The sequence below is a fragment of the Castor canadensis genome, chromosome 12 (assembly GCF_047511655.1).
Source record: "Castor canadensis chromosome 12, mCasCan1.hap1v2, whole genome shotgun sequence".
In the NCBI taxonomy this organism is placed as follows: Eukaryota; Metazoa; Chordata; class Mammalia; order Rodentia; family Castoridae; genus Castor; species Castor canadensis.
In genome coordinates, this window is record NC_133397.1 from 57,412,070 (window position 1) to 57,439,498 (window position 27,429).

The window sequence follows — 27,429 nt, forward strand, 5'->3', positions numbered from 1 at the left end:
GCTCCCTGAAACTATCTCCTTTAGAGCCTTCTGGTTTTAGTTTAAATGTCATCTCTTAAAAAAAAAAAAGTCTTCCTTGACCATCATCTGCAATAGCTTCCCTGTTGAGTTTCTGTATTGTATTTATTGATCTGGCCACTTCTTTACTATCTGTCTCTCTGATGAGAATGCAAGTTCTATGAGGTCAGAGACATAGGGTTTGTTTATTCCTGTGTCTTGACCCTTAGTTATAGTACCTGAAAGCTTATAGGTGCTCAATAAATATTTAAGGAGTAAGTGAAAGTTACAAGTGTCTTAATTTATAAAGTCTTTGAGTATAGTTTTAATTTGCAGAGGAAATTTTTCTAGAAATATCATTCATGATTCAAAAGGATTATTGTCTTTTTCTTCCATTTTTCACCTGTACTATCCTCTAGAGAAGTTTTGACAATTTTTATCACCTCCCAGCAGTATGGATATTAGCTTATCTCTTAATGTTTACTTTGTCAGATAGGTGAAAATTGTATCTTGATACTGATATCATTTGCATTTTTGATGACTAGTAAAATTGAGCATTTTCTTATTTTGAGACATCTGTATGTGTTCTCATGTATGTGTATGTGTTAATTGCCTAGTCTTGCTATCCATTTTTGGGAAGGTTTTCCATTGAAAAATTCTTATTTTAAGGACTCTTTATCTATTAGAAATATTCATTTTCTTTTTTTATAAGTGTTGCAAATATTTTTCTAGATTATAACTTAATTTTTAAACTTGTTATAATTTTCTAGAATAGAAATGTTAAGTGTTCACATAGTTGAATATACATCAATCTTTCTCATTGGGATTTCTGCACTTAGTGTTGTTATAGAAACATTTTCCAATCCAAAGAGCATATGAATACTTTCTCTTAATATTTTAATTATTCAACTTATATATGTTATAAATTATAACTGAGTTTAAAATTTTGATTTCGAGGATTATCACTTGATGGAAACTTGCTAACTCATATATATTTACATGTAAATATATGGATCATATGAAGTGTTAAGTTTGTCATATTTATAATACTCTATAAACTTTTAAAAACTCTTTGAAAATGAGTTTTAGTATGGAGACTTAATTTCAATTTTTCAACTATCTTTAAATTGTATAAAATTATTAATTGAATAATTCATGTTTGCCTTAATAATCTTAAATATCTTATTTATCGTATTTAAAACTTTTATTAGTTTGGCTCCATCTCTGGATTTTTTCCTTTGGCTCAATTAGGTTTCTTTTGCTATATTTGCACTGTTTACCATGCTGTTTTAATTAACATAGCTTAAAATTGTTAATTTATGGAAAGATAGCTTTTTCCTCATTGCTTCTTATTTTTCAAGATTTTTGTCATTCTCAAACATTTATTCATGCAGGTGGTCTTTAAAACCATGTTTATTAAATTTCATAAAAATTCACTGAGCACTTTGAAAAGAATTGCATTACATTTACAGATTAATGTAATTATAATTCACCTTTAATAAGATTGAGACTCCTTATAGAGAATACTATAATCCAAAGATTTATTGACATCTTCTTTATAATTTTGCTCTGCTTTTTCAGGTCTTTCATTTGTTTCTTATGCAATTTATTCAGCATTTTTAGTTTTTTGCCATTGTAAATGAAATGCTTCTTCCACTGCATTTTTTAAACTAGTGTGTGGGAAAACTATGATTTTAGCACAGATTTTTGTTTAGGAATGGGCATACTAGGAATTGAACTCAGGGCCTTGCACTTGCTAGGCAAGTGCCCTACCACTTGAGCCATGTTCCCAGTCCATTTTGCTTTCTTTACTTTGTTTTCAGGTAGAATCTATGCTTTTGCCCAAGTGACCTGGAACCATACTCCTTCTACCTCCACCTCCTGAATAACTGGTATTACAGGTATGCACCACCACACTTGACTTCTTGTTGACATAGGTACTCACTAACTTTTTGCTTGGGCTAAACTTGACTATGACCTGCCTATCTTCCCCCACCCCTTGTAGCTAAGCATACATATTTTTGAAAATGGCCAACATGTTTTACTTTTATACATTCTTATAGGGTTTTCTCTTATATTTTCTTCACAGAAAAGAATATAGTCTTTCCCATCCCCACTTCATCACAATTATTCTGAAATACTTTTGTCTCACATAGAGATAAGAGATTTCTAACACTTTCCTTACCATTCACTCGTCATTTTAATCCAACCTCCATATTACTAACATAACTGCTCTCTATTCAAGAGTATCCAGAATGTTTCCTTTTGGCATTTATTCATTCATTTAGCTAACCCTTGTTGAGCACCCAAAGTGTGCCAAGCAGTGTTGGTAGTGAGTAAAACGGATATGACCCCTTGCCCCAGGCACTTTCCATCAAGATGAAAAAGTATCAGATGTCCAGCACATTAACCACCAAGTAAGCATGCTGTTATAAACAGTAGTGAGTGCTTCAGTGGGAAAGACCAGACACCACAAGCAGAGGATTCTAGGTCAAAGAAGTTGCTAAAAGGACACAACCCTTAAAGGTGACAGGCAAGATTAATAGCATTTGGCCAGGGGACAAACAGGAGTGTCTTTCTCAATGATGGAATGCAAGCGCAAAGACCCCCAAGGCAGAAGAGAGTGTGGTGCTTCCCAGAAACTGGAAAGAGGTCAGGGCTCCCAAAGCACTGAGTTAGGGGTGGGTGGGAAGAGGCAGAACTGCCTAATTCAGCTTGAGGCTAGTCACTTCAAAGATTTAGTTTTATGCAATGGGGACCCATGAAGGAATCAAAGATGGGATAACATAATGTGATTGCATTTCAAAAGACCCCTCTGCTCCTGATTTAATCATTTAATCAATTATGAATTTGTATTTAGTACATATACCCAAGTTTGGTGGTTTTCCAATAAAAGGTATGTATCACTTAGGAATTAGTTCTTGTTTGTTAAAGACTTGATGATGTAGGATCAGCTTTAGGAATTTGTCTAATCTTTGCCAAGCATTATGATAGCTATAGGGATATAAATATAGAAAAGAAATGATTCCTCTAGGAAGTTCACACCTAAAGAGAGGGAAAGAGAGCTAAACATATTTAGAATTCAATGCAATTTGAGGTATACTCTAATAGTCATGCACAATACACTGCAGAATCAGAGGATTGAACAGAGGGGAAACAGCAGTGTCACAAAGGAAGTGATGCTGAAGTTGAATTTTGAAAATTAAGGTCCCTTTATATAAAACCAAAAGCTAAAAGAATAACAGAGTCGTGAAGAAGAGAATGACTCACTCAAAGCAATGATAAATACAGCAAGACAGACTTTAGAGAGAGTAAGTGAGAGAAGGAAGGAATGGAGTTGAGCATGTAGGTGGAGATATAAATGAGGAAGGGATTGAATCCTTGGAAAGAAGTTTGTTTTATCTAGGGAGAAGTGGGCATCAATGAAGGATTCAAAGTTAGGGGGGAGACATGATCAGATTTGCATTTATGGTCACATAGAGATATCAGATCTTGTTAAGGTGGGTGAGAACAGGATATTCAGGGACATTATGGGGAAAAAGCAGAGATGGGGAGAGATATGAGCAATGGCAGGAATTCGGACAGGTCTTAGTGGGAAAGTTGGAGGAAGAAATCAGAAGGAGTCCAAAGCAAATGGGGGAGTTGTCACATTGAACTCATTGTACACTTGGTTTGGGAAAGAAAAGGATGAGCTCATCTGGGGGTATGTTGGCTCAAGGCAGGGTTTGAAAACCTTTTTTTTACCAAGGATAGATAGTAAAGATTTTAGGCTTTGCTGGTCATGCAATCTCTGTCATTGTGGGGAGAAGGCAGACACAGACAATATGTAATGTAAAAGAGAGGAAGTGGATATATTCTAATCTAATGTGGGGGTCATACTGGGCCCATAACTTTCAGTTTTCCAATCCTTGCTTCAAGATATCTGGGGAATTTCAGATACAGATGACTATTAGATATTTAGAAAATTGAAAGTTCAAATTGAGAGGTCAAAGTTCAAGGAAAGTCAGGTATATATCACAGACCACTTACTGGTAACCCAAATTCCAGCTAGAAATGATTTGTTAAGCCAGAGGAGTATATACATATATTTAAACATGAACTTGAATGCCTTTAGGCAAGCAAGAACTCTTCAACCAGAAGCCCCACTATTCCTTATTGTATGCTGTCTACTGATTCATATTTTCATGTCACCTTTCCATTCCCTGTTGTCATGTGAATTTGCAACACATCATGCTGATATGTTTGGGCTCTGGGTTAGAGTAGGGAGATGGTCACACAAAACTTAAAGAATACTTAGGTTTAAGAGACATTACTAAACTAAGAGACCCACTAAACTAATGCTTAGTACAAGAGCTGGCAAAGAAATAACAATCATGGTTTGAGAAGAAACAGCTTAAAGTGGAAATGTTTTTCTACTAAAGATCAGTGACCAGATAAAATCCTTTAAGACCCAGGTCAAATACCACCTTCTTGTGAAGCGTTTGGCAACTGTCTCAAAGTTTTCATTAATAAGCACTGTAACCATCATTGATGACTTGTCCCCATAAAATTTAGCATTTACCCTGGATTGTACTGTTCCCTTCAAGCCTTTTATGGTAGCTAACCTGTGTTTCCCTGATGAGTTTATTAATCCTTTGAAGTCTGGGAGTCCTTGTTTCTCACACTTTTGTGTTTCCCATAAATCTCAACATAGTAATAAGCACACAGTAGACATTCAACAAATAATTGCAGATTGGATGTGACTGTTCTAGAGACAGAATGGTACTAGGTGGTGCTTTAAAAATAGTATTCTTGGTTTTATATTTAAGTTTCTGGAATTTCAATTGTTTAGTCAGGTTCTCGTCAGTAACCTGCCCATCATTCCCCCTCTTGCTGCCCTCTCTGTAAATTTATTTTCCTTTGGCAATCCCATGTAACCCTAGAACCAATCCATCCCACTACATGTGGAGTTCCTGTCAAGTGTTCTACTTTCTCTTCAATGGCTTCTCTTCTTTCCTACTTATTTATCCTAATGCATTGTCCTTTTGACCTAAAGAATTATTTAATGGCTTTCACAGAAGATGTACATAAAAGTTAACTTCCTCAATCTAACCATAGCAGTGCTTAGTATATCTTCAACTTCTTTTCAAGCAAGAACTAATTCAGTGCTTTTGAAGAAGTCCTGCGAAACAGCTAAGCAACTGCATCTACACTGGGAAGCTGGGGAGACTGAATTCATGGGTTAGGGGTTGGCCAAACATCACGAGGAAACCACTGCTTCAGACTCTGTAAAGCTCTTCCTGTGTGGTTCCCAGTACCCCTCAGTACCTACAGTCTAAGTGTTAAGGAGTTGGTGCCAAAGGCTTCTATTAGGACACTGGCAGTGAAGTAATTCCCTCCTTTTTTTAAGTAGTGAGTTCCTACAGTATAAGGTGGCTCTCTTAGGAGTAAACTTTCATATCTAATAAGATGAAAATTAATGCACATATCAGGAAGTTTACTTACCTTCATATAATTGATATCTTCCAACATTCAAACTTGAGACTAGAAAGTAGTGACTGCTGAGTTGGGGAGATATCTCAGTGTAGAAGAGCACTTGTCTAGCAGGCATGAGGCCCTGGGTTTGATCTGCAGTACTTGAAAAGAAAAAGTAAAAATCAGTGAGTGCTGCTTCAGGGCACTAACATGCAGCAAAATACTCTTCTGAATTCTATACCATACAAGAGGAAAAACGTCTTCTACATAATAAGGTCTGTCTCACACGAAACACAAAAACACTTTTTGAAAGACAGCATTCCACTCAAGTTTTAACCAGAAAGACATGTTTATTCTGAATAATTTGTAAATCTAAAATATAACAGAAGGAGAAATATGTCTTAATAAGCGTAAGCCTAACCTTTCAAATAACTTCTATTTAACTCTATGCCCACAGCAGCTTGTAACCTTCTGACATTCTTATCTCCTAAACTTTTTGTTTTCTATCCATCTGTTAAGTATTAAACAATGTCAATTCTGGGCTCACAATTCTAGCTCTACCCCCATCAAACTAGACTAAATAGAACTAAATTCAATTACTACATTAAGATATATTCTGCCTTACCGAAAAACAAAATATTTCCATTTTACTTTAAATCAAAAGGCATGCTTGAGTTAAGTCCCTTCTGATAACTGCAAGAGAAGGAAGAGGTAAGGCCAGAGGTTCAGACATTTCTTCTCTGGGCTTTTTATGAAATTTGCTATTGATGTTTAAACCTCTCCATCCAAGAAGTTATCAAAGCTAACTTAGGAATTCACCTGCGTTGGTCACAATTGCACTATGTGAAAGCTAAGATGGCAAATTTGGTTTATGCTTTGATACAGTTTGAAAGTCCCCAAGTAGACATCTTGGGAGTAAAATCTTGGTTATTGAAGAATGTTACTGGTCTGGTCTATAGAATGTGAGTGTTGATGGACAGAGATATGCAGAGAAAGGATGAGGAAAAATGGATGTCAGCTCTGGTCAGCACCCACCAGCATGAGAAGATAAGCCCCTGCCTGGTATGAGGCAGGAGAAGCTGAGAAAGGGTTCTGCCCAAAGACCCATCCTATCCCATATAGACTATCACAAGACCACCAAAGTCATTCCTCCAACACAAGGTATTACTACACCTGCTTAATGGAAACCCTTAACTGGAATGAGCTATGACTGTTCAGTAGCAATAATAATCTGCCCAATCCAATTCATACTGTCCAGGGGACGCTAAGCAGCCCCACACTTGACATGATGGAGGCCATCACTTGACTAATGGGAATGAGGGAAATTCACTTATGGGCTAACTGTCAGATTGGTGCTGTTAGAGTGGGAATAAAGGACATCTTTAGACCTTCATTGCTAAGAGGAAGACAAGAAACACTTGCTTTCCATTCCAAGGATCAGATAAAGTTTCCTTTTATATACTTCCTTTAAAATAAAGAAGTGGATTGGGCATGGCAAAAAATCATGACCGAAGTGCATAAATGCCTAAAGTTTGGGAGCCACCGATATTAAGAAAAAATGAAGTAGACTGACTTTTAATTTCCTACCGAATGATCCTCTCACACCTTTCTCTAGGGTAGTCTCAGGTATGTGAGCAGGAAGCTGGACCTCCCACTCAATTTTGTGGAAACCTAACAGATGTTGCCACCCCCCCCACATTGCCAATTCCAGCATGCTTCCAGGTGCAGGATGGAAGAAACCTGACTACTGTTGAGTCACAGAATTCAGCTGCTGCTGCAGCAGCTGGGTGCTAATGGCAATGTCCCTCAGTGCTTCCCCCCTGCCCCGCCCCCGGACATAGAAGTCAAGCTAAGACAAGAATTCTCTGTGTATAAATGTCATGGGTGAGAATTCTCATCAAGGACTCCCTTTTATGAGCAGTCTAAACCTCTTGGTCACCAACTGTATGTTTTTCAGGCCCCCTGATGATGCCCTCACCTTGGAACCTCGACAGGGGTGCATGAACCTCCTCACAGGCAGCAGGCACCCCCTAGGTTTCTGAATCACCAGCCTCCTGATGGTGATCAGAGAACCAAGAAGGGACTAATTTAAAAACCAAACAATGTGGTAATTGCCCCTGGTCACCATGTTGCCTTGCTTTTGGAAGGCCGCTGTTTCCGATTAGTGGGGCCTGGATCAGATGAGGACTAACAAAGTGTAACGAATGATCAAAGCGACAGTTACAACAGTGCGAGTGCCCACTGATTGATCTGGATGACATAATAATGATAATCAATGAGGTGAGGCGGGTGGTGGTCTCCTCCAGGTAAGGATGGGGTGAGCCCTGGACAGGTCAAGACTTTCCTCAGTAGGGAAAAGAAGGTCATAGGGTTGGGGCAGAGGCACATGGAAAAGAGAGAAGGAGGTACTCACAGACAAAGTGGATGGGAAGAAAATGTGTCAGTCATGGAGGGCAATAAGGTCCTTGTTCAGAGATGCAGATAGAGATTACTAGTTTTGGAATATCACTAACCCAACTATTAGGGTCATTATGAAGAAAATTCAGCTTTCTGTAAATAATTCAACTATACCTTTTTTGGTGGAAATCTAGCTCCTCTATTTGGAAACCTCTATTATATAATCACGAGCTAAGAATGACAGTCATAGAATGAGATAAATGACAAAAAAGAGGGCTCATTTTAGAGTTATTTTTGATAGTTACGTTTTTCAAATAATAGAGGAATTACCTTCCTTAAAACCCAACAAAAGTAGGGTCTCAAAAACGTATGTGCACACAACCCATGTGGTATACAGATAAAATGGAATAGTTTTCAGTCTCAAAAAGGTTCTGGCACACACTATAGCATGGAGGGACCTTATGCATACATGCTATAGCATGGAGGACAGTATGCCACCAGAAATAAGCCAGTCACTATATGATTCCATTTATATGAAGTATCTGAAGTAGTCAAATTCTTAGAGACAAGCAGTAGCAGCAGGAGCTAGGAGGTAGAGGGAAAAGGGAGTTATTATATAATGGGTGTAAATTTCCGCTTTGGGAAACTTTGTAGAAGTTCTGGGGAGTGGTTGCACAACAATGCGAATGTTCAGTCACGCACCACACAACTACATTTTGGTCAATGATGGGATGCGTATATGTCTGTGTTCTCATAAGATTCTGTCACCTAGAGACATTGTGGCTGTCTTACTTTGTGTAAGTACGTAATGATGCCTGCACAATGACAAAACCTATGCACATAACAACCCATTTCTTAGGATGTGCCCCCTTGTTAAGCCACACATGATTGTACTGCTTTTCTGGGGCCAGTCTCTTGCCTTCTATAAATTTGCCAAGAAAGTCTTAGACACATTAATTTAGGTTTTTGCCTGAAAGGAGGATGAGAAGATCTAATTAGGCACACAAAGGCCCTGTTAATTGCCTGAGCTTTGGAACGTGGTTTTGGGTAGTCTTTACTTTTCATCTTGGAAGCCCATTGTTGTACCCATTGCTCACCTATCTGTAGGGTCTGCATGGGCAACATTGATTGCCATCTGGAGTTGTGGATGGAGAAGAGGAAAGTATATTATCAACTTGTCCCAAGAATCAATAGATACAAATATCACCCACTCTAAGATTCTAATCAAAATTAAGGCTCTGGACTCAACATAAGTTTGTCTAAGACTGACCAGCTTGCCTTAGCACAGGACAAATGTTTTGGACATTTTAGTCTTTAATGTTAGTTTGCTTCTTATTAACTAAGGAGCAGTTTTATTTTATCTATGAAAATAGATAGTATTAAAAAGCAATAAATAGTATTTTTAAAGAATAGGGCATACTCTTGAAAACAAGTCTTAAGTGATGCTCAGTGGAGAAATATGAGATGTCTTCTCGTTCCTGACTCAATCTACTGATGAATCTACTGGCAGAAATTTTCTGTTGAATTTTATGCTTTAGAAAGTAAATTTTGGAGCACAATTGAAATGTGCTGCCTTAGCCAGTATGAGACATAGGACCTCAGGCATCACATCGGCTTGAATTCTGCTTTTGCTCTGGAATTTAGGGCATGCTTTCATGTTCATTTCCATCTGGAGGCTGCAGACACAATGCAGGGGAAGAAGTGGAGGAAGGAAGGAAGGAAGGAGGGAGAGAGGGAAGCAGGGAGGGAGGAAGGAAGGAAGGAAGGAAGGAGGAAAGAGGGAGGACGGAAGGAAGAAAGGATGGAGGGAGGGAGGGAGGAAGGAAGAAAGAAAGGAGGAAGAGAGGGAGGAAGGAAGGAAATGGGTTGCTGGGTCCTAATGGCCATGGATATTGGTCACAATTTCATCTCCCCATCCCCATGGTCTCGTTGAATGTTCCAAACTCTTTGCCAGTGGACAGCCCAGCAGCTACACTTGGGGAGGCAGCATGGTCTGGGAACACAGGCCTGAGTGTTGTGCAGAGGCTGGTGGAGTGGCTCAAGTGGTAGAGTGCCTGACTAAGCAAGCATGTGGCCCTGAGTTCAAATCCCAGTACTGCCAAAAAAAGTGACAGAGTGTGATGCAAAGGCCAGGTCTGAATCCTCACTCCAGCACTCACCAGCTCCATGATATTGTAGGAAATTGTCCCCCTCTCCAGTCCTCGTTTTCCCTGTCTTTGAAATGGTGCCTTCCTGGTTCCCCTGCACATGTATCACAAGGATTCACTAAACCATAGCTGTGAAAACCTGTTGCCAAGTGTTAGGGCACTGCACAAATGGGAGGTGTTTTTGCTGATTACCATTTGGCCAAGGCAAAACTTGTGCTGTTGACACAATTGTCCTTGACACCACTCAGCAATTTGGACCATTGGGGAAAGGTGAGAACATTTGCCTCTAACTTCAGATTTAAAATAAAGTTTAAAAGATTTTCACAGAACTTGCCATGTGGGCCCATGTTTTGCATATCTCTGTGTGCTTAGTCATCCATTTTCCCTGAGACTTTCTCAGGCTTCCCTGACTCCTCTGTGACCTTTCTTTCCACTTCAGTCTTTTTTCAAACCAAACACACCAATAAATAAACCCACATAATTCTGCTTTTTAATCATCAAAATGCAGTTTCCAGGAGATGATGCATCTCGACAAAAAGACCATTATGTGGGTGTAGCTTAAGATCCCCAAGCCTCATCTGGTGAGGGCCATGGCACTGATGCTGCATCTTAAATCAGATGATGCCAGGCTCACCTGCAGCCACCCAGGTCCCCAAGTCACCACTGATGTTTGTCCAGGAATTTCCCTGAACAGCTCTTCATTGTCACACTATTTTTCTGAAGTGTCTTGGAAAATCATTAGCAGTGACAAAATATTTCCAGAGCTCTAAAATTTTTCTTCCTGGTGACTTTTGAGCCTCTCTGAGACTCCCTGTACTATCACTGCCCACCCTATGGGGCTCCACATGTATTCAGAGTAATTAGTTTTAATACTTTAACTGTTTAAATAGTTAACAGTAGATCTGGACCTGGCTGCCTCCTCCCTCCCACCCCACCAATTGCCCATGTGTCTGAGGTTGTCAGACCAAGATGGAAAAATACCTCTAATTGTTTCCAGACAATACACCACACTTTCACTCTGGGTGAGAGTCAGTATACCTTACATTTTTCCAAAGGACCTTGGGGAGCTCATGGAGGTTCCGGCAAGCCTTGCTTCTCTGTAAATACCGATCCACTGGAAAATAAAACCTAGTTTGAACTGGAAGCTTTCACTCCTCCTAGATTATTCCCCCTAGATGAGTAGCTATAATTGGTTTTATTTTCTTCTTCCAACAAGCTAAGTTTTCTTTTCAGACCTTAATAGATTTTTTTAATCTTGGTTTTTGTATGCCAGAAAGTAAATACCTGGGCCCAATGGAATATGGTAAACATGTATTCTTCATACCTTAGCATACCATAGCAACTAATCTATGTGGTGTTCTTTTCTGTCTTGGAGAATGTCTCTCTCCTAAAGAATGTCCTCTATAGGCCTGAATTCCCATTACTGAAATATTCATTCATTTATGAGTAGAAGTTTTGTTTGTTTTCAGAGCTTGTGCAATCAGAATACAAATAGACTTATTGACAGTTAACATCTTAGTAAGACTTTGATAAACCAAGTTTCTAAACTCTATCAGAATGATAGTTTCTGGATTAGAACCCAGGATGTGTTAGTCATATCTCTGCTGCTATGATAAAATATCTGAGAAAATCAACTTAACAAAGGAAAAGTTCCCTTTTGGCTCATGGTTTCAAAGCTTTCAGTCAATGGTGATTTGGCTCCATTGTTTTGGAGTCTGTAGTGAGGCAGAACATTATGGTGGGGAGTCTGTGGTAGAGCAAATTTGCTTATTTCACGATGGCTGGGAAGGAAGAATAGAAAGAGAGAAGGGGGCTGGAGGCCCAACATCCCCTTCTAGGACACACCCCCAATGACCTGACTTCCACTAAGCCATACCTCATAGAAGTTCCCAATAGCACGACAGGCTGGTGACCAAGCCTTCAATACATGGCCTTTAGGGAACTTTTATTATCTAAATGGGGTATAGCAGTGAATAAACCAACAGTAAACCTTATCTTTATGGTGCTTTATTCTGGCAGGGAGACAATAAATTATATTTCTCTCATCCTACCTGCTCAATCTTGATATTTTGCTCTTTAGGTTCTTACTCCTCACTCTTTCCTAGAAACATATTCTAATATTGTTCACCTTCCTTGACCCCTGTTAAACAAACTATAACAGAGAAGAAGAGAAGAAAGAGAAAAAGAGGAGCAAGCTCTACATTTGTTCCTATCTGCTAGATGCCAAACACTCATATTTTCTACTTCATATAATCATGACATTCCAGTGAAGTAGGTATTACTGAGCCATTTTAAAGACAGGAAACTGAGCTTCAAAAAGCCTGAGGAAATTGCTCAGCAGCACACAAGAGTGATTAATTTAACCTCAGTGAATTTTCTATGTCAGTATATTCAGACCTGATTCCAAAATATTTTTTCTTTCAGTCAACCCATGTTTCTTATACTAGAAAGTTTTCTGTAGAAATCATTAAACTAATATATAATTATCAAGTTTAAGAATGCTCCCCCATATGCACTCTGTCAATTCATCTGGCATACTCCTGAAAACACCGACTACATGTTCTTGAGAGCACAGGGACCAGAGCTTGTTAGTGTGAGCCAGCCTTCCTGGGCAGTGTGCACAGACTGGGCACCATTAACATACTACCCTGGTGCCTCCCATGGAAGATACGAGGCGGGAGGAAGCAAGCAGCTCAGGGGACAAAGGAAATGAGCCACCAAGATCTAGAATCCAGGGCTATCATTCTTTCATTGTTTTCTGTTAAGTCTTACTTGATGGGAGAATTGAGATCATTAATTTCTTAAAACTGTACTTTGGTATGCTGGTCTAGTGTAATCGGACACAGGTATATAATGTGTAATAAAACTCATTTATTTTTGAGGGTTGATTCAAGCAGTAGTTCCCTAAATCAGATTCTTGCACAAGGATGAAATTTCCACTGATTTGCAGTGGGAATATGATAAGGTTTTCACCTATCTTTTCTGAAAATAGACTGATGTTTTTGTATTTTTCTGTAACTATGTCACTTTTAAAGTATATAATTGTCCTCTTACAGTTTTATTTTTAGGAAATAGCAGGGAGTATACATGGGCACTCACTTTTCATTAATACCCTTACTTGGAAAAAAATGACAGGAGAAAGGGGGGGGAGAGAGAGAGAGAGAGAGAGAGAGAGAGAGAAATCTGTAAATCTGTGCATATGCAAGAATGTTTCTTCAGGGTACTCACACTTGCAAAAGGAAATGGAGGATGATGGAAAAAGCATGGTAGACTCACATTACGGAGTTAAGTGCAACAGTTGGAAAAGATGAAACAGAGCTGCCCTGATAGAGAAAAATCACCATGATTAAGGAGAAAAGAATCTAAAATAAAGCACATTGATGTGTTGTATGATGCTTTCTACATAAATGAACCATCCAGAATATGCACTTCTTTTGTTTTGGTTTTTGAGATAGGGTCTCACTCTAGCTGAGGATGTTCTCAAAGTTGTTATGTAGCCCACACTGGCCTCATACTTGAGATCCTCCTGCCTCATTCTCCTGACTGTGGGGGTTACAGGTGTGCACCATTTTACTTGATCTCAGAGTATGCACTTCTATGTGGACTTATGTGTACATGTAAATATGTAGAGAAGGAGCTGGAAAGAGGCACCACAAACTGATAATGGTGATCCCCTTTTTGAGATTAGGTGAATGTCACCAAAGACTTTTGCAATTTTTAAATTTTTTTTTAAATAAGAGAATCCATTTAGCTGCAATTAGAAAAGGAATGAACTGGAGGTGTGGCTCAAGTGGTAGAGTGCCTGCTTTGCAAGTGCGAAACCCTGAGTACAAACCCCAGTTCCTACAAAAAAAAAAAAAGCAAAGAAATACATATTCATTAGGGGGAGGGGGGAGAGGGTGAGGAAGGGGAGCATAGGGGAGGAATGACCCAAACAATGTATGCACATGTGAATCAATGAATAATAAAAAATTTTAAAAAAAAGAAAATGAATGAAAAGTTTTGAAGTTCCACGCTTTATGTCAGTAACTTCTTCTTGTTATGTTTATCATGCTTGTTGTTCCATATTTCATTTTACTAGTCTTTGAAAGCCACAATCTGGATATCACTGGGCTAGAGTCATGGTAGAGATTCAATGTACAAAAAAGTGCACAAAAAGTCATCTTTAATAATTATCACCATAATAATCATGTATTTTAAAAGGGCAGCATAAGGGCTGGGGGAGGAGGTGGCGCAAGTAGTGAAAGCACCTCCACAGTAAGCACAAGGCCCTGAGTTGAAACCCCATACTGGAAAAGGGGAAGGCAGTGTAAGAAATAACTCAATGTTTTAAAGTGCAATAATATTACTTTTATTTACATCACATAAATAAAGTTTGATGCCTCAAAATTTAATGCTGCAAAACTCGTTTGTCTGTTACCACCGCTCCTCTAAAGTTTTTTGAATCACCCCAGATTATTCTTTTACATTTTCGTTTCGGAGAAAGTGAAGCATTGATTTTTAAAAAGGATGCCTACGCTACTCCATTGCGTTAGTTTGCAGGGACAAACCATAGCAAATACTCTGTGTGACTTTGCCCTCGTCATCTACTCAGCAACTCAGATCTCTAAAAAGTCTGGCTGTCAGCTCTGCCACAGCCTTTTTTGAAAAGGGCCCAGTTACAATTTTCAAACATTTGTCTCTTACATCATCGTCAGCCTGTACACTAGACTTGGAATCAACATCAAGGTAAGCCTTAGGGAGAGATCAGGTTCATAGAACTGGAAACTTCAGGCCAGCACAGCAGCGGATCCTTGGACATTCAATCCAAGAGCCCCAGTTGGAGGCTGAGAGTGGGGTGAGGGTGAGCTGGCGGATCCATCCCAGAGACTAGTCTGCCTCTGGAGTTATTCCAGGCTCTGATGTACCCAACAGCCATGGCTTGGTAAGGGACAAACATCTCTGCTGCTGCTGCTCTGTGCATCAATCACTGACATTAGCCAGACCCAACCGGAGCCTGAAGTCTTAACCCAAAAGGGCAATCATTACCTTCTCCTACAGTCTTTGGACTGTGGATGATTTGGGTGACCATTTTCTTCCTTTGGATCTCAAACTCAGAGCTCCCAGAACTCTGATACGTTGCCTCCTAGAAATCAATAAAAACTTCACTCTTTTTTTTTCTCTCTATTAACAAAGTATAAAACAGATGTTAGCTGGGTCTCCTGGGCCCATAAGATCAGCTCAGCTCTATGTTCCAAACCCTAGAAATCCAAAGCGCCCATTAAGATTTCTGTAACTTAGGACTGGAGCCATGGCTCGAGTGGTAGAGCACTTGCCTAGTAAGTATAAGGCCCTGAGTTCAAACTCCAGTACCACCACCACCACCAAAAAAATAAAAAATGAGTTCTGTAACATATGTAGACAGGGATCAAGATGATGGATTTATGTCTGGCTCATTGTCTACATTTGTGACCCAGCGCACCATCTCCACAGCTCTGTGATCTAACATCTCTGTACCTCCATTTTTCTCTTCTGTATAACAGATATAATAATAGTATCTCACAGGGTTATTATAGGGATTGAAGGAGAAACTGCCTGCAGGAGGCTTAGCATAGAGCCAAACAGAATTGCTCTATAAACATTAGGTACTTTATTGGTGTCATGAGAGCTCCTTGGTGCAACAAAGCAATGGCGTCAAAATGTCCATCTTGGTTCCCAAGTTTTTGACCTGAAAAGATAAGAGGGATCAACAGATCTTAAAGCCTTAAATTTAATGATTTAAGCTCTGTTGGTAGAATTTCTAATACCAACCAATTGGTAGTGACCTTGGTTGATCACTTTTGAAACCATTTCCAGTTTTATCCTAACCTTTTCTGACCCCTATAGGCTGGCCTACAATATTCGGAGAGAGGCACCACAAGGCCTTCCTTTAAAAATCTTCAGCTGGGGATTCAATGGCTGTCCCATGGGATTTCTCAAGCAAGTGTGACCCCTTGACGTTCGTTGTGAAATCCACCAGCGCTCAGCGTTCACCCACTGAGAATCATAATTATAAACTTGCCCCATAGGAACCTGGAGAGTCATTTCCTGGCCAAAGTAGGCCATTTTAATAGTAAACATCCAAATACCACATATGAAGACAAGGGACAGTTATCACCAACATAAAATATCTAAAAGCAGCAATTCAAAAATGACTTTTCATTATCAAAGTTGCAAAATCCAGTTAAAAACCAATTTCCAAACTCTTGTTAGCTATAGTGCTATGGCCCTTTGTAGTAGTCAGAGGTTCAATTGAGCCAAATCAACACTTTTCCTACATTAATGTCTTCCTGTACCTTTTGAAATTTAAACCATCACACCATGGAATGCAAGCCACTTAAATATTTGATAAGGGAATATGCAATCTCCAGGTAAATTTAAAATTTCCTCCCCAAACCTTGTATGTATTCCCAGGGCACATTATTAACTAAATATAATCACTGAGAGCACTAGCACTATTAACCACACATCAGTGAATACTATTTTGTGTTGAGACTATAACAAGTCTCAATTGTATTTCTCAGCTGTAGCTTGTTTAAAATAGAAATCAAAACTGGAGGAAAAAGGGAAGCAGTCAGAGGAAATGAACTTGTTTATGGAATTCCAAAAGTATAAACATATAAAATCACAAAAACAAATTCATTCTTTAGCCATTAAATATTTTTGGTAAATAGTCATCTATATTGGAGACATACTGGAGAATAATAATATTAAAAATGACTTATATTTTAGACTAATGCCTCTTATATCTTGACAATTATAATTTTAGAACACTGTCGCAAAGAAAAGGAAAGGGAAGAAAACAGAAAAAGTGACTCACTGTGAGTACCATGATCATAACTACTCCTAGATCCCTGTTCAGGGCTTGGCACACCTCTAGGCCCTCAGGGGGACCCAAGATGCAGCTGCTTAAAGGGCAGGTAGACGGAGCTTGAATAGTGAACTAAAATACCACATATGTGCACAGAGGTCCTTCATGGTAGGACAGAAGTGGGGTGGAAAGAGAAGGAAAGAGGCTTTGGAACAGGGGAGGGGTCACACTCCAATGAAGGAGTCCAAAGAATCCAAAAATTAACTGAGCCTTTCAGATCTTTACGAAGGTATGTTAGTCTGTGAACAAAGATTGAAGTTTTTAGTTAGCCTTTGCTATTAACTTTTAGAAATGTAGACACATAGTATGTGACTTCTATTTGCACTCTTGCCTCAGACCACATACAAGTTAGGGAAAGATCTGACACTGACCTTTTCATATAACATTTCACAACTTATAAAGCCTTTCATACATGACATCATCAAGTCTTCCTAAAACCCACTTCCCAGAAAAAAAAAAAAAACACAACTTTTTGTTTTTGTAAACAATGGATTCCTGGGGAGAGGGATTCAATACTAGATCCAAAATCACATGGACAATAACAAATGTTAGTTTACCTGTTGTAGGAAGGAAGGATTTTGGATGTGGGTAAAGAAGAAACTCAAGACCACAATGAGACCATCACAATAGCAAATGGAACTTTGGTCTCTTGTGCATTTATTGAAGTACAAAAGTCCTCTGCTTGCAAGATGCCCTTATGATGGGCAGAGAGGAGCAAGGAGCATATAAAGGAATCATGCAGGGTACATGTGAAGACATGGAAACTTTGAAGGAAATCAAACTCTGAGCAGCAAACCTGTGGCTTGAGCACATTATCCTTAATTTACTGATCCATTACTTAAAAAGTGGCCTAAGAGTTACTTAGTTGTTTGCATCAATATTTATATATTGGGTTAAAAATCTTCTCTGAAGCCAGACACTAGATTACTCTCAAAGCAGCCTCTTACCCTATGTCCTGTCCAGAAAATACCAAAGATACAGGTTACTCTACAGATGCCCAATCAAGTGTCCAATCACACCTGGAAACAGTGCCACCTACCCCATCATAAAGACTGTGAAGCACATGGTGGAGTTGAGGCCATCAAAAAGAATGATAGACTAGAGACTGATGCTCTTTCTCATGGGTGTAATGACCCATAAGACTTTGCTGAGATGTCTTAGAAGGTATAAGTAAAAATAATACTGCCATTTGAAATCAATCAATCAACTCTGTAGAGATAAGAGTTTTCTTTTAAACTTTGGAACAAAAATTGACCTTGTTGAGCCAAGAAATGTCATAGGCTTTAAAAGATTTTCCAAGATCAATGATATATTTTTAATCCACTTTATTTAAGTAAATAAGTCTTATCTTATAAGATGGCAGAAGGAAATCTATGGAAGTCATTCCAAAAAGTACCAGTATGGGTCAAGGATGAGATCATGACAGAGAATCAAGCAAATTCTCATTTTCATCAAACTGCAGTCTAAATGTCTGGAGAGCAAGGCTCTAAACTGGATGCCTATGATGTCATTTCTAGAATGGCTGTGCCCCAAAATGTCTCACTATTATGCTGTAGTTCAGTGTTAGAGTTTACTTCTAAATACCAAAAAACAAATACAAAACAAAACAAAAAGTCACTTGGCGACAAGATACTCTTAGGATGCTCGTTGTGTTGTGTAGTTGACTAAAGTTCATATTCTAAGTCTCCTTTTGCATTCTTGTATCCACTTCTCATTATCTTAAATAGCCATTTAGGTTTTTTATGTTTCTTTTTTTTCCATTCTGTCCTCTTACTTCTCTGCATTTCTTTTTTCTTGACTTTTGATCTTTTTCTTTTCCAGGGAATGTTTTGTCCTTTTTCTGGTTGACATTTCTAGTTGTCCATAGAATTACCAAACACCTCATACCCTTTCCCTCTTTTCAGTATAAAGAGATTTCCTATAGCCATGTTAGAAGATTCCTCTAGTAAGGATAACTACTCACAGATGCCTTTATTTTACAGGTAGAAAAATCTCAACTACTCTGAGGCCACAGCTGACGTAGCCAAACTCTGTATTATTAGAAACTGGTGTACACTCTACAGTATTGAAAGCTCTTTTTGTGAACTCCAAGAGCTCCCAGAATATTTACATTATTCTTGTGAAAAAATGGCTCCCATTTTTAACTTTCATAGGGGTGTCAGGGGCACTAGTCCTCACATCTATTCTTGGACCTCTGAAATGTCAAGCAAACTTCATTGACTCCTTAGCTGTCTAAAAAACCTCAAACTATTTGGAGGTAAGGTTCCTAGATGCCAGAATTAAGAACCTTTAACTAATAATGGACTTGAACTCTATGGAAAAACCTTGGGAAAAAGGGAGGGAGCCCAGAAGAAGAAAAGTAAGTCTCAGAAATGTAGGCCTAAGTTGAAAATCAAATATCCCATCTGGGACACATGGAGAGTTAGGGAGGTAGGTCAAGTATAAGAGAACCACTGGTCCCATCTCTGGGAGTAATTCAGGTATATGTGTAACCCCCAAAATACCAATTGTTGAGTAGTAATTGCAAGTGTTTCCTGACAGCCTTCTACTTGCCACAGTAAGTACAGATCACCTTACTTAATCCTCAAAATGAGGCGGGCACGTTTATTAACCACCATTTTCTAGACATGGCAAGTGAGGCTTAGTCAACTTGCACAAAATCATAGTTAGGAGGTAGGGGGAGTAGAATTTGAACCATGCATTCTGACTCTGAATCCAAAGCTGGTGATCACTAATATCACTATTTAAGGATGGCAGAGACAAGGACTGCATGTAGCACCTTCTACTTGAAGCAGAGGGGACATGGCAGCTCCCAGTGGAGCCACTGGAGCCCAGGCAGGGGGAATCCTCAGTCTGAGCTTCACAGGGCTTGTATGTAGCAACTGGAGAGCAAGCAGAGGCTGCAGCAGTTATCGGTGGTGTGGGAAAAGTGATGAGTGGTGTTACCACTCCAGCAGCAGAAGCACCCTGGGAAAACTGAGGCTCCACACAGTCCCACACTAGAGGAAAGTGGGAACTACCTGCCTTCAGCTGGCTAGTGACATATTGGGAATGTTTAATATCCAAACTAGACAGTGGCAGGACTCTAATGTCTTTATTCCTCATATCTGAATGTAGGCTGTGTATATCTTGTCTTCCCAGCTTACTGCATACTGAATGAGCACAGGAGAGCACTTTCCACCTCATTAACTCCCCCTAAATAAAGACAATTAGCATCCATTTGTTTATGTAGAGATTAAGTATTCACTCATATTTGAGAAAGAAGTTGGTTCTATCCATCCATTATGTCTACCTTCTAGAAATTGGTGCTTCAGAACAAAAATAGTGGATCCTTTGAAAAAACGCCCTTGAAATTTTTCCCAGTTATGTGCATTCAGAAGTGTGGAGTTCATTGTGCATCTCGTATGAGCAAGGCACCATGCAGCACACTGGAAATGTTTTATCCTCAAATGGCTGGGTAAATAGAGGAAATGATTAATATGCACATGCATATTGCACAGATGCAAAAACTTAAAGGCCAAAATTTACAGGGTTAATGAATAATGTGTGAGCCCAGGTCACTGTGCCTCTAAAACCTGTCTTCTTTCTCCCCCAGGTCAGTGAAAGATTTGCCCTGTGGAGAACAAGTCACTGTGGGTTAAAACTTTCTGCTCCCCCTGAGTTCCTGTGGCCACTGGCTTTGGGCCTCAATGTGTAACTTCCCAAATTCTGGGTGTTCTACCCAGAGGCTGAGGCTGCTGTCCTTGGGACAGGGAGAACAAATCCCCAGCAATGTGAAAGTAACAGAAACACATAGTGCATAGAATAGATTCCAGCAGCTCAGTGTCCCCGCTTCCACGTCTGAATAATTGATACTCTTGGGGTATATTTTGATACATACTCTCCTGCTCAGCAACTCAGTATATTTTTAAGGGGCCTTGGCAATCCTTTTCCCTTTACATAAAGTATGTCTGCTGACTATCCTTCTGTCTGGTGTCACTCCAAACAGTACTTCAAACAGTCTTCTGAGTCTGGCACCATGTCATGCTATGGGATAGCCTCCACATTCACAGAAGAATGGAACTTTCTGTCCATAAAATTATGTCATGTCATTGGAGCTTTCTCTGGGGCCTCTCAGGTTTGACTCTAAGTGCTATGGTAAAAGAAAAAAAATGGGATAATAAATAAACCAAGGGGAAAAAAAAGAGTTCTTGTCCTTCTGTTCAGGAAAGCTTTGAGGAAATATTAAACCAAGTTCACTCGTTTTCTGTTTCTAAGAACTTCACCAAAGAACTGTAGTCAGAGACCCTAGTGGAACTTGGATTTTATGGCTAGATGTGTTGAAGGGAGTGATATTCTACTTAGAGAGTCCAAGGTGAGAGGCCTCCATATGTGAATAGTGAGGGGAAAGGCAGCCCTCAGTAGTGAAATTTCTCAAATGGTCACTCAAGCCTCTCTCTGCTTCCAAGCAACCAGTGCCCATATTTGCGCTCTCTCTCTCCCGGTTTCCCACCAGTGCCCTGTGACTCCCAGCAATGACCTGTCCATAGCTCAAGCAGCCTCACAATGATTTCTGGGTAGAGGGATAACACTTGCTAGCGTTTCCCGCCTTTCTTTCCCCTTTTTCTCTGCAGGATGTTTCTTCTCCCAGCCTTTAGAGTGCTGGCTTCTTTCAGCTCTTGAGGTAGGTCCTGCCTTTTATCAGGAGATTCTTGGGCTTCTGGGTAGAGATTTGAACAAAAAGGAGCAGGAAACAGGGACCACAGTAGCCTGGGAGGCAAAGGCTGAAGGGACTCTGCAGGAGTTTTGGAAAGCAATGAGAAAAATGGATGGGGACAAGAAGAGAAAGGGGGACTGTGAGAAGTGTGAGCCCTGGTTTCCCATTCCCATTCACACAGAGTGTTTGAGACGTGAGAACTTGATTGATTTTTTGAAATTACCTCTTTTTGTGTGGACTGTGTTCTTTCAGCCATAACACTTCTCCAAGGCCTAACCTCATAGGACGTGACTTCATAAGCACTACGCTGGTGTTTCTAGAACCAGGTCTTGTGACGTTGTGGGCAGTGTGACAGGGCTTGCAGAGGACCTGGAGACTGAGGTGAGTGAGGTGTACCCTATCTGAAGTGAGTAGGGGTCCCATACCACAGTCATAACCCAAAACGCCAGAGAACTTGAAACACCAGTAATTTCAAAGCAACCCAGAACATTTTCATCTCTTTTTCTTTCAAAAATGATGAAGAGGTGGTGGGAATCTTTGAGGCAGGGAGTGAAGAGAAAGAATTACAAGATAAAGAAAAGGTTTGCTTTATTAAAGCTATTCTAAAATAATGTCTATACTTTTTGCTTAGCCTCTGAGGCTCTAGAATTGACAACTTCAGTTAGTCAATAGATAAATATAAAATATATAAATATAAATATAATTATAAATAGATAAAGTGTGATCACCACGTAACAGATGGGCCAGTGGTTCAGGTAACATGGCTGCCAAGGTGGTGTGACAACCAGACCCCTGCTGGTGAGGACAGTGGTATGCCTCTCCTCTCACACAGGGGTCTCAGCCCTGGCTCTCCCTGGATTCTCTGGGGACTTTAGCTCCACCTTCAGAGATGCTGATCTTGGTGGGCTGAGTATCAGAACTGAAGAAAGTTCTCTAGGGGAATTCTAAAGCCAGGCAGAACACTCAGCCCATTCCCCAAGAGCATTCTGTAAGGAACACTGGTAAGAATTGCCTCCCTCATTCAAATCACCCACAGTCTCAGAGGCATGGAGAAAGAGTGGCAAGGTGGAAGAGACAGCACCCCCAGGCTTTCCCTGTCAGCCCTGTAAAATAAGGTCTATAAGACCTCTCTGTCCCAGCTGTACCTCCTATAGCCCTCATGAACCCTTCCCAGCTGTAGGCTTCAGTTTCTTAAAACTTTAGATTTGCATGGCTTCATTTTCCCCCTTAAATCATATTTTCCCCCCTTTTCTCAGCTCTTTCTCCATTTTCTACACCTCATTGAATAGGGCCCTGTATATACAAAAGCCAAAAACCCCAGCTTGGCCAGGCTGAGGCACACATAAAGTCATATTAGCAGTTAAACCCAACTCTCACTAGCAAAAGTCCCTGGCGGCCCAAACAGAAAAGTCTAGTCTCGCAGCAACCCTAACAGTTTTATTTCTGGGCTTGCCACTTCCCCAGAGTTTTCTCACAGGTGTTCACAAGTTAGTCTGCCCTGTGCATTCTGACTAAGCAGGCTTTCTTCTTTCTCCATTCTCAAAGCCACCCAAGGACGCATAGCAGTTTTCTCTAGTGCCAGCACTACCTGTGAAAACAGCCAGGGTTAGGCAGGATGCTGTCTTCCAGGGCAGTTGAAGCTGTCAGTCTGCCAGGGGCAAGTGTGCAGCGAGGGTCCATGGAAAAAGGAGCAGCTCTTTCCTCTGCTTTGCCTCTCTGATCTCTCAGACAGTGTTCCTTATGTCCACAGAGTCACCAAGTCATTCCTACAGGTAATTCTTCATCTTCAACCTCACTCTCTCCTCAAAACCCAAGTGAGTGGAGTAGTGGTGCAGGAATATTTCTCCCTTTTCTTCTTGTTCCATCTACATCGGTACATACATACACACACACACAGATACATACACTGCACACACGTATATCTCCATACATATGGCAGTGTACAGAGATATGTACATAGTGAACAGTTAGATGAGACACAGAGAGCGAGAGACAGAGAGATACACGTATAGATCTATACAGTGTATAGATGTAGTATGTGCCTTTATTTATAGTAGGGGCAGGGTGTTCCAGGTCACCAGTACTACAAGAAATCCTTTTCAACTCCTTGTCTGCTTTGGTCAGCTTTTCTTGCTTCATGATGTGGCAAGATTACTCCCTTACTCTTTATAAGGAAAGCAAGTTTCTCATCATTTAAAAACATGATCATCATCTGCAAAGAGTTTCTCAGACTTTTTTAAAAGCACAATCATTTTATCCTTGGGAAGTACAAATGCAGACAAAGATGTTCGTCGTGATATTAAAAGAGGAAAAGCTCTGAATGCTAATAGCAGCATCCATGTAATGGAATTTTATTAAGAGCCTTCAAAATAACATTTTAGGCAATTTAAAAATCATATTTAATGAAGTGAGAAAATGTGTCTTAAATAACATACAGTAAAATTCTTAGGATAGATAATAATGTTCCAATTTCATAATTTAAGACAAAACTGTAGAAAAAACTGGAAGGAACTGTGTCAATATACAGAGTGGCTATTTCCAGGTTGTAAATTAAGGTCCTCTTCTTTTTTTAATCAGTAAAATCTCTTTAATAAATATCCAATTAGTTTATTAACAATAAACAAAGACCACACATTTTTGTAAGTTTTTTTAAAATATGAGAATCTCAGAGCTGGTAGTATTTATCCCTACAAAGATCAAGTCCACACTGAGAAAACCATGAGCATTGCCACCTGACACCTCGGCAAAAACCACACCATGACTGGTCATCATTTGCTGGTCACATTTGGATCAACACGTTCCAGAAGGAGAGGCCAGGCCTTACTTACATTTGCCTGTTGATTCTTCTCAACTTGTCTCTCAGAGAGGCACCATTAATAGGATTCATCACCTGATGAGGAAGCCACAGTTTAAAGAGACAAAATCATCTTGGTGAGAAACTGAAGAGCTTAGGCCAGAAACCCATCTCTCCACTCCATCACTATGCTAAGTTGCTGGCCTCCTCAGTGCTCCCTCCATATACACACACAAAAAGATTGAAATTATGATCAAGAGTTGCCTCAAATATGAAACCAACCATCAAAGACTAGACAGAGAGAGAGAGAACAGTGACCAGAGAAAAGCCATCTCACAAGAAGGATGACAGGGCCAGAGTGTTAGCTGCTGGTCCCCAGTGCAGGTGCCCAGGTTCCCATCCTAAGTCGCTGACGATTTGCTGACCCTTGAGGATTGCTCTGCTCCTGCCTACTCTACTGAAACGAGAAACTGAGAGAGCTAGACCTTGCCTCCAGTCCCAGATTGGTGGCAAGAACCAAACTGGGGAGTTTTCCTCTTCTGGAATCCCAAGTTCAAAACTAGAAGCCAGCTCACCCGGTATAGAACAGGAACAAAAAGAGTCCCAGTGCCACTGCCAGCTGGAAGCTGCCTTGCAAGCCTGTGGAGCACCATTTTTCTCCAATCAAGACATCCTAGGGTTCCCTGCAGCCCGAAGTGACAGAAGCATAACATGCTTCTTTCCAGACATCCTGGGTTAATTTCTTTATTTTTTCTGGCCCACATTTTGAAATCTTTCCAGACTGATGGACGAAAGTGGAAATTACAATCCAATCGGCTATGTCCAAAACAGATGCCGTATAATCACAATCATATTAATAAAGCTGGCAACAGTGCATGTGAAGAATTTGCCGAGGTGGGGAGGAGGACGCTAACAACTTCCAGAATGTGTTTAACTGAGCTCTCCTGCCTAGGAACAGGTTTCCCTGAGAAACCCCAAGTTGGCAGCACCCTATCTAAACTCCAAGTAAATCTTTTTCTTTGATTTTCCACTTTTTAGGGTTTGGATGAAGGGAGTGAAAAGGTGTGTGTAGGGCGGAGAGGGGTGTTCGAATCCTTTTCGTTCTTCACAATACTAGAGGTCTTATTTGTGTGTGGGTTTCCAGCTGTGCATGACATAAGTCACTGAAAACTGGCACATCTCTCCATCAGCAAGCACAGCACAACCACAAGTTTGGCAAGCTGTCCATGTTGCCAGACGCCTTCATTGTTTCTTCAACTATGTATTCAAGGCACTCCACTTTTTTTTTCCTTGCTGGAAATACTTTCAAAGAAGAACACAATGTTTTGGGTTGCCTGGCCAAAGTTTAGCTGTACTTTTGCATCTTTGCCAAACTTCCTGTTTTTAGCAAAACAATTTATTATCTTGCTGGTTCTTTAGACCCAAAAGGATTTGCAGGCACAAATAACTGCTTGGTTTCTGTGTCTTTTCCAAGAAGAATCTCATTCCCTTTCCCATAATTATCTTGTGGATGCTACAACAGAAATGTATTTAACCTTTGGGAGTGCTACCAAGGTGTAGGAAAGGTTTTAATTATTCAAAACCTTTGCAGTCTGAACTTTAAAGAACTGACAATTATTTGTGTGTGTGTGTGTGTGCACAAGGAAAATAATTCTTTTCAGGTGGTTTGGCAATATCACAGATCTGGTACATGTGGTATTGTAGAAGCAAGTTTGGAGTGAGTTTGGGTTTGGAGTCCAAAGTTAGACTAAAGAGATTTGATTAATCAGCAATAATCAAAGGAAGCATTCAACCAGACACTTTTTGGGAATGAGGAGAGCCAGGGTCTCACTATGTGACCCAGGTTGGCCGAGAACTCTAGATCCTTCTGCTTCTGCCTCCTCAGGGCTGGGGTTGCAGGTGTGCACACATAGTCATCCTTTTGATGTCATCAGATAAACAAAACAAAAACAACATTCTAAGAGTCTTCCTCTTCCCCACCTATCAGCAAATAGCCTATGAGCCCATTAATGAACAGAAGAAATCTCAATTCTACAAAGATATCCTTGGTATAAATGGAACATTTGTTACTTACAGCAACATACGCTACAGACACACTCCCATTCAGACAGTCTTCCCAAAAATGCGAGCAGCCTCCCTAACAGTATAGTCAATTCTTCAGCAAAATGCTGTTCTAGGGTAGAATGCATGTCAACTGAGATAGACAGACCCAACCACAATTTCTCCAGATCTTTCAAAATTACTTCACAGTACCTGCAAAGGTCAAAGAAATGATCATGTCGATTTCCTGTAAGCTTCAAAGATCTTAGAATTCTTTGATAGTGACTTAGACACCACTATAAAAAAATAACAGCTACTTAAAGAAGCATGAGTCAAAGGGTAAGACACTTTATGTAGGAAATGATTAATATTAATGAGACAGTGCAGCACAGTCTGACAATGGACTGGCATCAGCACTTTGAGGAGAATGCATGTAACTTACCAAGAGAGGGCAATTTCTGTCTTTCCGTTTGTAATTTGTTCTAGAGTTTAGCAAAAAGAGATAGTGTCTATTAGAATAGGGGATTGATAGATTGATCAATTGACAGATAGATATGAAGCTAGGGATGTGTTATTTTTGTGACTTCTTTTTTTGTTTCCCCCTCTCCTTCCCTCTTTCTTCCTTCCTCTTCCTCCTCTTTCTCTTCCTTTTCCTTCTTCTACTTCTCCTTTTCCTTCTCTTCGTCCTCTTCTCTTCTCCTTTGATGATTCTCTTCAGCAAAATCTGGCTCAAAACCAAGAAGAAAGTCAAGTTAGCAATTCATAAGACTAAAGCACATGCATAGAAGAGAGATTTGTAAGGGAAGCTTTTCCTAAGGAATTACCACTCAATTCAAGCCCTCTCAGGTATTGCAGCTAAGTGGATGGCTACAGGTGGCCCAAGATTTCCTATAAACTTTTCTAAAGGTGAAAATGCGCAGTCATTATCAACCTTAGGGCATGTGGTTTTAAATAGTTATTTTTAACATTTAAATATAAACAATATCACTGCTAAATATAGGGTCAAAGAAATGTT

At 39.9% G+C, this 27,429-nt stretch overlaps 1 long non-coding RNA gene across 2 annotated transcripts in view; it reads right to left on the reverse strand.

Annotated features, from left to right (window-relative positions):
• Positions 1 to 24,832, reverse strand: part of LOC141415042 (uncharacterized) — a 95,618-nt gene extending 70,786 nt beyond the window's left edge. The window contains exons 1-4 of one of the 2 annotated variants that reach the window (XR_012440070.1): positions 24,712 to 24,832; positions 24,409 to 24,470; positions 23,169 to 23,445; positions 5,482 to 5,612 (exon numbers count right to left, since the gene is read on the reverse strand). This is a non-coding gene — a long non-coding RNA (uncharacterized lncRNA). Of the gene's footprint in view, positions 1 to 5,481; positions 5,613 to 23,168; positions 23,446 to 24,408 lie in introns of both variants that reach the window. The other variant, XR_012440069.1, reaches the window with a different exon arrangement.
• Between the last annotated feature and the right edge of the window lie 2,597 nt (positions 24,833 to 27,429).